This window comes from Tamandua tetradactyla, unplaced genomic scaffold, assembly GCF_023851605.1.
Source record: "Tamandua tetradactyla isolate mTamTet1 unplaced genomic scaffold, mTamTet1.pri scaffold_130_ctg1, whole genome shotgun sequence".
NCBI classification, from domain to species: domain Eukaryota; kingdom Metazoa; phylum Chordata; class Mammalia; order Pilosa; family Myrmecophagidae; genus Tamandua; species Tamandua tetradactyla.
This window is the reverse complement of record NW_027518267.1, coordinates 183632-194325: the sequence shown is the minus strand read 5'-3', so window position 1 is coordinate 194325 and position 10694 is coordinate 183632. Positions and strand designations below refer to the sequence as shown.

Sequence of the window (10694 nt, the reverse complement as noted above, 5' to 3'; positions counted from 1 at the left end):
GCTTTCAAGGGGAGTTCTTTTACATATTAGATTTTTGTTATTCATTTGGCTGCTTTTTATCAATGCAAATATGGAATTAATTCCAATTTATTGTGCTTCTTATAAGTCTACTACCTCATAGGTTGCTCTTAATTTCTTATCCTGTGTCTTTTACAAAATCATGTGCCAAGGTGAGAACTTCTGTAACTCCATAACCATCCTTGATCATGATGGGACTCAGTGGGAGCATTGCATGAGATACAAATACCCTGATCAAAATTGTGCTGCATTTTCTTAAAGGTAGAGAAAAAGGATTTATTTGAAGAGTGTATAGAGAGCCTCTTTCACATCCTTATTCCTCAGACTGTAGATCATTGGGTTCAACATGGGGAACACCACTGTGTAAAATATAGAAATTATTTTGTCCCTATCCAGAGAATAGCTAGACCAGAGATGAACATATATGTAGAGAATAGAGCCATAGTATAAGGTGACAGATGTCAGGTGGGATGAGCAGGTGGAGAAGACTTTGAGGCGGCCCTGGGTGGAGTGGATCCTCAAGATGATGACAATGATGAAGAGGTTGGTGGCCAAGATGAACAGAGTGGGGACAATGACATTTTAGGCCAGGAGGAAGAATAGCACAGCCTGGTAATCATCATTCCTGCCACAAGTGAGCTTCACCAAGGGAAGGAAGTCACAGAAAAAGTCATCAATGATGTTGTTCCCACAGAATTTCAAAGCAAAAGTTCTTTTTGTGATGACAGCAGAGTTACTAAACCCACCAAGATATGAAGCAGTCACCAAAAATTCACATAGCTTTATAGACATTACCTGAGAATAAAGTAGTGGCTTGGAGATGGCCACATAGTGGTCATAAGCCATGGCAGCCAACAGAAAACACTTGCTGTAGCCCAGCCAAGTGGAGAAGAGGACATGTGCTACACAGCCAGCAAAGGAGATGCTCTTGTCTTCAGAGATGCAGATCACTAGAATATTTGGGGTGTTGACAGAGGAATACCAGAGATCCAGGAAAAACAGATTTCCAATGAAAAAATACATGGGTGTGTGGAGCCAGGAGTCATTGCACATCAACACAATGAGAGTGGTGTTTCCCACCACAGTCACAGAGTAAACTCCAAGGAACACCCCAAACAGAACCAACTGCATCACGGGATCTGTGGTGAAGCCCACCAGGATGAAGTGAGTCACGGTATGATTGCACGTCTCCATGGCTGCAAGGAGTTTCACCTAAGAGAGGAGATAATTAGTGTTCATAATGAACCATTGTGCTGCATATACTGAAAATATACTAAATTCTAGAGGTTTAGAATGAATGGATCAATACATATATACATTTTAGACTTTTTATTTTGCAAAACTCAATAAGATTTTACAAATACATATTGAAATTTCAAGTTTCTAAGTTTGTTAGTTGCTTTTTTTCTTCTAGGGATGACTGTTTAACTAAATGAAAGAGAGGCTTATCATTCCTATTTTTTTGTGTTGTTGTTTTCTTCCTCCTGTTGATTTGCTTTTGGGCTAAATGTATGATTTCTAACTTAAAATGTGACATGTTTTCTCCTAAAATAGAGTGTTACATACATGTTTTTAATACATTTTTTAAAGAAAGAGATATCTTCTTGTGATGCACACCTATCTGTCACACTATGCACCGATTGGAATCATATGTCATAATAATATCTACAGATATAGAAAACACCAGGATATCACAAGGAAAAAATGCTAGAGGACAATCTGATATGAGATATTTAAAATATATATACAGAAGTAGAAATTCAATGATGTCATTACAGAAAACATCTGGTAAAATGTCTTTCACCCATATTCAATAATAGACACATAATACTTAAAAATAGCAAAAGAGGGCAGGCCACAGTGGCTCGGCAGGCAGAGTTCTCGCTGCCATACCAGAGATCTGGGTTTGCTTTCTGGTGCCTGCTCATGAAAAAAAAAAGAAAAACAATAATTTAAAAAATAGTAATAATAAAATTAAAGAGCTACTTCTATTGTTAAGTGAATTTGGGTTAACTCTGGAATATTATGCTATTTTCTTTTTTATGGTTTTTATGTTTTATTATTAAGGGTTTTACATAATAAAAATTAAGCAAAAATAAATGCATTAGAAAATGACTACATGATTCAGTATTTCATCAAAAACAGAAATGTGCCCATTGTTTTCAGAATTCACTGCAAACACAAGTAAAAGTGTCTAATAATCTGTGTATTCTCTGCAAACATAAAATATTCTGTAATGTGTAACTGAAATATTTAATGTACACAGTAATATACCTACAAGATGCACAATGACAGCCAACTTATGGGATAATTGCAATCATGCTACCTGCTCACCAACCTGTCATTTTATAGCTAAATAAACATAAATCCCAGTGAATATGCTTATTACCCTTTGTAGGTCCATTCACTTGGAACCTAAGAAAATGCTGTTCATAATAGACTCTCATTGCTAGCATTTAGTTCACTTTAATCTGAACAAAATCTCAAACAAGAGTATATTGCTCAGACCAAGTTTTTTCTCCTAAAACCAACTAAAGAAGGTCTTATCAATATCCAGTGAACTTTAGGTAGATTAATCCAATAATCAAATTTCAGTCCTCATCATATTTTTCCATCTGCAGCATTTGAAATAGTATATCACTCTATATTGCTGGAAATATTTCACACACTTCATTTTCAGGTCACCATGCTTGCTTGCTTTCCTTCTGTCTACTTCTCTTTATAAAGAAGGGTGTTATATTGAAGTCTCCTACTATTATTGCTGAAATGTCTATCATTCCCTTCAGTTTTGCCAATACTCTCTCATGTACTTTGGAGCTACTTAATTGGGAACATAAATATGTAGGACTGATATTTCTTTTTGGTGAATTAACACTTTTATTAATATATAGTGTCTTTCATTGTGTCACGATGTTTTTACACTTCAAGTCTATTTTGTCTGATGTTAGTATAGCTACTCCTGCTTTCTTTTGCTTACAACTTTCATGGAACATATTTTTTTCATCATTTCACCTTCTATCTATTTGTATCTGTATGTCAAAGATGAGTCTTTTGTAAGAAGCATATCACTGGATTATATTTCTTAATCCACTCTGCTAATCTATATCTTTTAGTTGGTAAATTTACACTACTAATATTTCTATTTATTCTTTCAAATTCCTATTTATGCTCTTCTATTGTCTTCTTGATCTCCTTTATGTCATTAGCCACCTCATTTATTTTACTTAGTAGAATTATTCGAACATTTTTGTTTAGTTGTTCCAAAATCTATGTCTCCTCCAAAGTTTTAATTTGATCATTAGGCTGGGTTTTATCTGTCTGCATTCTTATATGCATGGTGATCTTTCATTGTCTTCATGGCCTGTAAATATATTGTTAGGTTTACTTTGAAATGTTCCTTCAGTAGTCTACAGCTTTGTTTTTATGGGATGGAATCAGAGCAGGATGTAAGCACGGTGCTGGGAACAACAATGTGGTGGTGTGTTGCATCTCAGATATAGGCACAGGTTGGGGACACTATACTGGTGCCTCTCAACATGGGATTCTTGTCTAGGAGTTGCAGAGGTGTGGTGTGGGGCCTGAGGGTATGGGGTGCAGCTCAGGCAGAATCTGGAGAACAGGATCAGGGTGCTTTGTGGGGGACACAAAGGGTACAGCATCGTGGGAGGCAGATGAGGAGGTGGTGTGGATACACAGGTGCTTCTGTGCAGGTAGGACGTGGGTGGGCATGGGAAGTATGGGGGTCATGAGTATTAGGGTGTAGGGTAGGTATTACAGAGGTTGGGGCATGGGAGGGCAGGTTGACGGTGTTTCCTTGTGCAAGGGGAGAGCTCCAGAGTGCCCTGGATGCAGATGCGTGATTGTATAGGGTCAGGCAGAAGTCATCATGATTATGGAACATGGGTCAGAGGGGGTTGGCGTTGGGTGGGTGGTGCCCTGGCTTGGGTGTGCAGGTGTGTGTAGAGGTGGGAACATGGTGTGCAGGGTGGAGTCTATGTAGCACAAATCCACCCATGAACACCTGCCAGGTGTGGGAGCAGGGCGCTTGTGCTTGGGGGTGGGAAAGTGTACACATTTGTGGGGCAAGGTGAGGGAGTGCAGTGGTCAAGAAGTCAATGAGGAATGTGTGGGTGCCCAACAGCAGGGAGGATGTGGCTGTGGTCTGGGGAATGGGGCCCTTGTGTGTGCTTGTCTAGGGCACAAGGCCCTCTGTGTGCATGTGTAGAGCTCACTTGCAGCCAGTAGGGATTGTGTCTGTGTGGACTGGGGGCAGGTGTATCCTAGATGTGCATGTCAGCACTTGCCCAGAGAGTAGGGCCATGACTGGGAGATTATGCACATGTGCAGATTTGGGTATCTATAAACTGATATATACATGCACAGAGCTCAGGAGTGTGGCTGTGTGACTATATGTCCTGGATATGGGTTAGCTGGGTGTGAAGGTAAGTGTTGTAGCCTATATGTGGTGATGTAGCAGTCAGGGAGGGGAAGGGGGTCTCTGGAGTGTTGAGCGAGACTGTGCTTGTTCAGGAGAGGTGGATTGGGTTGGGGCAGGCATATATGTGCTTAGAGTAGGTGGTTGGGGTGGGTCGCAAATGACGGGGGCAATGGAGTGGATGTGCTTTGAGTGAAGGGTGGCAGGAGATTGCATTCAGATATGGGGGTGAGTCACAGGGCCCTGCTGTTGAAGGTAGCACATTCAAACAACACAGCTTAGTTTACTTCCTACTCCCCATCTCCCTATCTGTGCACTCCTGAGGATGCCCGGCTACCATTTGGAAAGGGGCACCCTATGCTGCTTACACCATCCAGAAGATCTCTGTTTCTCTGCTTCTCAATTCTTCAGCTTTTGCAACCAGGGCGTCCTATGTGGTGGAGAAGACCATCCTGGATCACTTACATCTTGGAATTGCCTTCTTTTTTTTATTAATTAAAAAAATTTAACAAACAAAACATTTAGAAATCATTCTATTCTACATATACAATCAGTAATTCTTAATATCAACACATAGTTGCATATTCATCATTTCTTAGTACATTTGCATCAATTTAGAAAAAGTAATAAAAAGGCAACAGAAAAAGAAATAAAATGATAATAGAGAGAAAAAAACTATACGTACCATACCCCTAACCCCTCGCTTTCATTTACCACTATTTCAAACTGAATTTATTTTAACATTTGTTCCCCCTATTATTTATTTTTATTCCTTATGTTCTACACTTCTGTTGATATAGTAGCTAAAAAGAGCATCAGACATAAGGTTTTCACATTCACAGAGTCTCATTGTGAAAGCTATATCATTGTTCAATCATCATCAAGAAACATGGCTACTGGAACACAGCTCTACATTTTCAGGCAATTCCCTCCAGCCTCTCCACTACATCTTGAACAACAAGGTGATATCTACTTAATGCATAAGAATAACCTCCAGGATAACCTCTTGACTCTGTTTGGAATCTCTCAGCCATTGACACTTTGTCTCATTTTACTCTTCCCCATTTTGGTCGAGAAGGTTCTCTCAGTCTCTTGATGTTAATTCTCAGCTCATTCTAGGGTTTTTCTCTGTCCTTTGATGCTGCGTCTCAGCTCATTCCTGGATCTTTGTCCCACGTTACCAGGAAGGTCCACACCCCTGAGAGTCATGTCCCATGCAGAGAGGGGGAGGGTGGTGGGACTGCTTATCATTTTGGTTGGAGATAAAGGCCACATCTGAGCAATAAAAGAGGCTCTCTTGGGGGTGACTGTTAGGCCTAAATTTTAAGTAGACTTGACCTATCTTTTGTGGGGTTAAGTTTCATGTGAAAAAACCTCAAGACTGGGGGCTCAGCCTATAGCTTTGGTTGTCCACACTGCTTGTGAGAATATCAAGAATTCAACTTGGGAAAGTTGAATTTCTCCCCACTCTCACCATTCCCCGAAGGGGGCTTGCAAATACTTTTCCAGTCACTGATCAAATCATTCTGGGATTCATCGGGGGATCACTCTGGACACACCAACAAAATCTCAAGTGCTACCTGAGATTCCAAGTACTTATGACATTCAATAAAACTATCTACATAAGTTGTATTAGGAAATGCTCTAGTCAAAATCTAAATTTTGTAACAAATAAACATTTTTTGCTTTAGTCTTACACATAATGTGACATTTTGAAGTATTAGTTATCATCTATTTTCAGCACCCTGCACAATGACATCCCTTTGTGCTTCCCCATGTCAAAACATTTTTAAAATTCATACATTGTAGATTTCACTATTATTATACACTCTAGACACTCCTAGATTATACCATCTCGATCTTTAACATCTATCTTTCTTTCTGATTTCATTTATGTCCCCACCCCTCCTCCCTCTGTCATTCTCACATGCAGCTTCATTCAGTGTTTTAACATAATTACATTACAGATAGGTAGTATTGTGCTGTCCATTTCTGAGTTTTTGTATCCAGTCCTGTTGCACAGTCCATATCCCTTCAGCTCCAATTACCCACTATCTTACCCTATTTCTATCTCCTGATGGTGACTGTTACCAATGACATAGTCCAAGTTTATTCACTAATGTTGGGTCATATCAGTGAGACCACACAATATTTGTCATTTAGTTTTTGGTTAGTCTCACTCAGCATAATGTTCTCTAGGTCCATGCATGTTGTTACACACTTCATAAGTTTATACTGTCTTAGAGTTGCATAATATTCCATCGTATGTATATACCACAGTTTGTTTAGACACTCTTCTGTTGATGGACATTTTGGGTGTTTCCTTCTCTTTGCAATTGTAAATAATGCTGCTATAAACATTGGTGTACAAATGTCTGTTTGTCATTCTATATCTTTTTCGGTTATATTGCTAGTTCTTCTAAACCGATGCAAATGTACTAAGAAACGATGATCATGCATCTATGTGATGATGTTAAGAATTACTGATTGCATATGTAGAATGGCATGATTTCTAAAAAAAAAATGGACAGCACAATACTACCTAATTGTAATGTAATTATGTTAAAACACTGAATGAAGCTGCATCTGAGCTATAGTTTTTTTTTAGTTTTTTTCTATATATTTTTTATTTTTATTTTTATTTTTTCTCTATATTATCATTTTATTTTTTTTTCTGTTGTCTTGCTATTTCTTTTTCTAAATCAATGCATATGTACTAAGAAATGATGATCATACATCTATGTGATGATATTAAGAATTACTGATTGCATATGTAGAATGGAATGATTTCTAAATGTTGTATTAGTTAATTTTTTTTTAATTAATAAAAAAAATGTCCGTTTGTGTCTTTGCCCTTAAGTCCTTTGAGTAGATACCTAGCAACGGTATTACTGGGTCATACAGCAATTCTATATTCAGCTTTTTGAGGAACTGCCAAACTGTCTTCCACAGTGGTTGCACCATTTGACATACCCACCCACACTGGATAAGTGTGCCTCTTTATCCACATCCTGTCCAGCACTTGTCATTTTTTGTTTTGTTGATAATGGCCATTCTGGTGGGTGTGAGATGATATCTCATTGTGGTTTTGATTTGCATTTCTCTAATGGCCAGGGACATTGAGCATCTCTTCATGTGCCGTTTGGCCATTTGTAGTTCCTCTTCTGAGAAGTGTCTGTTCAAGTCTTTTTCCCAGTTTGTAATTGGATTGGCTGTCTTTTTGTTGTTCAGTTGAACAATCTCTTTATAAGTTCTGGATAGTAGAACTTTATCTGATATGTCATTTCCAAATATGGTCTCCCATTGTGTAGGCTATCATTTTAGTTTCTTGATGAAGTTCTTTGATGCACAAAAATGTTTAATTTTGAGGAGCTCCCATTTCTTTCTTTCTTTCTTCAGTGCTCTTGCTTTAAGTGTAAGGTCCATAAGCCTGCCTCCAATTATAAGATTCATAAGATATCTCCCTACATATTCCTCTAACTTCTTTATGGTCTTAGACCTAATGTTTAGATCTTTGATCCATTTTGAGTTAACTTTTGTTTAGGGTGTGAGATATGGGTCCTCTTTCATTCTTTTGCAGTTCTCTAGGCACCATTTATTGAAGAGACTGTTCTGTCCCAGGTGAGTTGACTTGACTGCCTTATCGAAGATCAAATGTCCATAGATGAGTGGATCTATATCTGAGCACTTTATTCGATTCCATTGGTCAATATATCTATCTTTATGCAAGTACCATGCTGTTTTGACCACTGTGGCTTCATAATATGCCATAAAGTCAGGCAGCACGAGACCTTCAGCTTCGTTTTTTTTCCTCAATATACTTTTAGTAATTCGGGGCACCCTGCCCTTCCAGATAAATTTGCTTATTGGTTTTTCTATTTCTGAAAAATAAGTTGTTGGGATTTTGATTGGTATTGTGTTGAATCTGTAAATCAATTTAGGTAGAATTGACATCTTAATTATATTTAGCCTTCCAATCCATGAACACAGTATGCCCTTCCATCTATTTAGGTCTTCTGTGATTTCTTTTAACAGTTTTTGGTAGTTTTCTTTGTATAGGTCTTTTGTCTCTTTAGTTAAATTTATTCCTAAGTATTTTATTCTTTTAGTTGCAATTGTAAATGGAATTTGTTTCTTGATTTCCCCCTCAGCTTGTTCATTGCTAGTATATAGGAACACTACAGATTTTTGAATGTTGATCTTGTAACCTGCCAATTTGCTGTGCTCGTTTATTAGCTCTAGTAGTTTTGCTGTGGATTTCTCAGGGTTTTCGACGTATAGTATCATGTCATCTGCAAACAGTGATAGTTTTACTTCTCCCTTTCCAATTCTGATGCCTTGTATTTCTTTTTCTTGTCTAATTGCTCTGGCTAGAACTTCCAACACGATGTTGAATAATAGTGGTGATAGTGGACATCCTTGTCTTGTTCCTGATATTAGGGGGAAAGTTTTCAATTTTTCCCCATTGAGGATGATATTAGCTGTGGGTTTTTCATATATTCCCTCTATCATTTTAAGGAAGTTCCCTTGTATTCCTATCCCTTGAAGCGTTTTCAACAGGAAAGGATGTTGAATCTTGTCAAATGTCTTCTCTGCATCAATTGAGATGATCTTGTGATTTTTCTGCTTTGATTTGTTGATATGGTGTATTACATTAATTGATTTTCTTATGTTGAAACATCCTTGCATACCTGGGATGAATCCTACTTGGTCATGATGTATAATTCTTTTAATGTGTTGCTGGATTCGATTTGCTAGAATTTTGTTGAGGATTTTTGCATCTATATTCATTAGAGAGATTGATCTGTAGTTTTCTTTTTTTGTAATATCTTTACCTTGTTTTGGTTGAGGGTGATGTTGGCTTCATAGAATGAATTAGGTAGTTTTCCCTCCACTTCAATTTTTTTGAAGAGTTTGAGCAGAGTTGATACTAATTCTGGAATGTTTGGTAGAATTCACATGTGAAGACATCTGGTCCTGGAATTTTCTTTTTGGGAAGCTTTAGAATGACTGATTCAATTTCTTTACTTGTGATTGGTTTGTTGAGGTCATCTATTTCTTCTTGAGTCAAAGTTGGTTGTTCATGCCTTTCTAGGAACTTGTCCAGTTCATCTACATTGTTGTATTCATTAGCATAAAGTTGTTCATAGTATCCTGTTATTACCTCCTTTATTTCTGTGAGGTCAGTGATTATGTCTTCGCTTACATTTCTGATCTTATTTATTTGCGTCCTCTCTCTTCTTCTTTTTGTCAGTCTTGCTAAGGGCCCATCAAACTTGTTGATTTTCTCATAGAACCAACTTCTGGTCTTATTGATTTTCTCTATTGTTTTCATGTTCTCAACCTCATTTATTTCCACTCTAATCTTCATTATTTCTTTCCTTTTGCTTGCTTTGGGTTTAGTTTGCTGTTCTTTTTCCAGTTCTTCCAAGTGGACAGCTAATTCCCGAATTTTTGCCCTTTCTTCTTTTCTGATATAGGCATTTAGGGCAATAAATTTCCCTCTTAGCACTGCCTTTGCTGTGTCCCATAGGTTTTGATACGTTGTGTTTTCATTTTCATTCGCCTCGAGATATTTACTAATTTATCTTGTAATTTCTTCCTTTCCCCACTAGTTGTTTAATAGTGTGTTGTTGAGGCTCCACGTATTTGCGAATTTTCTGACACTCTCCCTATTATTGATTTCCAACTTCATCCCTTTATGATCTGAGAAGCTTGCTTTCCTTCTACTCCGTTTGGTGCTTGTTTTCAGCACTACTGCCACAGCCTCTGAATTTTGAAGTGCCCCCAAATCAATGCTTTAACATCTTTCCTTCTCCTTCTATATTTACTCCTGGGTGATCCCATTAAGTCTGATGGCTTTAATTGTTCTGTATTTATAAATGAGTCTTATTGTATATCTGCTAACCACTTCTCTCTTATGAACTCCAGACCCATACATCCATATGTCTATTTAACACCTCTTACTGGATGTCTACTGGACATTTTAAGCAAAACTGAGTTCTTGAAAAATTTTCCCAGTCCTGCTTCTCACTCCAAAATCCCTTTCCAGAAAATGGAATTAATCCAGTCTAGAGGAAATCATGCAATAGCATTCAATATCTATCCTCTTGATCTTTCACACCATATCCAATTAATTAGCAAAATTTCTTGTTTCTATCTTTAAAATATGTTAGAACCTGATCATTTTTCTCAACTCCAGGGTTTCCACCCAAGACTAAGCCACTATCATCTGACATTT

At 37.7% G+C, this 10694-nt stretch overlaps 1 pseudogene; it reads right to left on the bottom strand.

Moving 5' to 3' along the window:
• Window positions 1-294: 294 nt before the first annotated feature.
• LOC143673110 (olfactory receptor 9G19-like) lies at window positions 295-1212 on the bottom strand (annotated as a pseudogene).
• Window positions 1213-10694: the final 9482 nt, after the last annotated feature.